Raw genomic sequence first — 1,573 nt, forward strand, 5'->3', positions numbered from 1 at the left:
AAGATAAACAAGAAAAGAGGCGCCAGCACCGTGTCTACCCGGCCGGGTGGGAGAGCTGCCTTCCTGGCCTTGAATGTGCTGGAGTTTCACATGGGAAGACGATTTGCTGGGAGTAAAGCGAAACCCGATCGCGGAGATACTGTTTTAGTCTTGGCTTGATGCAAGAATTTCATCTTCTCCAAAAGCCGGTGAAGCCTGAAGACCAGATTTCACAGCGATTGGAGTTACAGATTTCAGATGCTGCAAAGCTGCTGTCTGGGTAAGGACAGCTGTAGGCACATATCAGTTTGTGCTGCATGCCCTATATATTCGCGTGTCCCATTTACGGAGCCCAGGTGTGCAAGAGACTAGGAGGCCCCAGAGCTTTGAATACACCTGAAACCCTTCACCCCTCTGCTCTCCGGCGACACACCAAAAGGTGTGGCTTTTATTTAGCTCTCCATGTCGACTGTCGGTATGCACTGTATTTCCTTTGCTGCTCCAGTTCTCATCCTAGCGTAACAAATTAAAAAGGAGCATATGTCAAGATTAAGCGCAGCTGATGATTCTCCTTTCTGGAGAGGAGAAAGAGCTAAGCGAGATGACGGGACAGCACGCCAGGAGAAAACCCATGGCCTCGACTGGTCCTCAGAGAAGTCCCACTCCGGTGCTCCCAGGGGACCAAGGCTCCAACTCCCCAGCACAGCAGCACGTTTTAGAGGGGGCAGTTTCGACACCCACTCGAGAGAGATTTATTCCTATGTATCTTCTTTAAGGAAGCCTTCCACCTATGGTGTTCAGCACGAAGAGAGCGTTGCTGTGATGGGGAACCTCTGAAGAATGGCTAGCATCTACTCGTGTTGTAAAGTGTGTAAGGAAGCTGCTTTGTTAATCTTTTCACACCTGGGGGTTTGAGAAAAGGGAAAGGGCGCAAGAAAAAAAAAATAGGGACAAGTTAGGGAATATCTCAAGCACACTGGAATTTAAGTTAGTCTCTAGATGCCTTTGTCAATTAGAGAATAAACTAAGCGATGAAAAAGAAGTAAAAACACCGCATAAGGAAAACTGAATGTTACCCTCCCCCCAAAAAGCAAGCTAAAGAACCGGAGAAGAGAGCCAGGAATAAACCCAGGAGACAGACACAGTCTCCTCCCCATCCACTTCCCCAAACTCAAAATAGACTTATGTGGGAGATTTGTATTTATTACAAAAAGCCAGTTGTGAACCTGTCTCACACCCTTGCTGGGGCTACAACTCGCAGGTTGCGTCTCCCATAGGCACGGTCGCATTTTGAAGAGGTGATGGGCAGTTACAAAGCACCTGAGGCTGGCGGTGCTCTGCTCTGCAGGATGATGCTCAGGAGAGAGCTTCGATCTAGCTGCAAAGTCGGAGCCGCGAGCTTGCCGAGAGCAAGGGAAGAGAGAAAGAGCCACTGCTACGGTGCAGAAAACGTGGATGCTTTATATGAATTTACACCATAGCGTCTGCATCGGCACAGTTTAACCCCATCCAGCAATCTCTATGAGTGAGCACACAGAGTATGTGCAGGCTCTTAAACCCTGCTATCAGCTCAAGACAGTGAAGCCTTTCCTCC

Source organism: Egretta garzetta, unplaced genomic scaffold (genome assembly GCF_000687185.1).
Source record: "Egretta garzetta isolate BGI_Z169 unplaced genomic scaffold, ASM68718v1 scaffold24, whole genome shotgun sequence".
NCBI classification, from domain to species: Eukaryota; Metazoa; Chordata; class Aves; order Pelecaniformes; family Ardeidae; genus Egretta; species Egretta garzetta.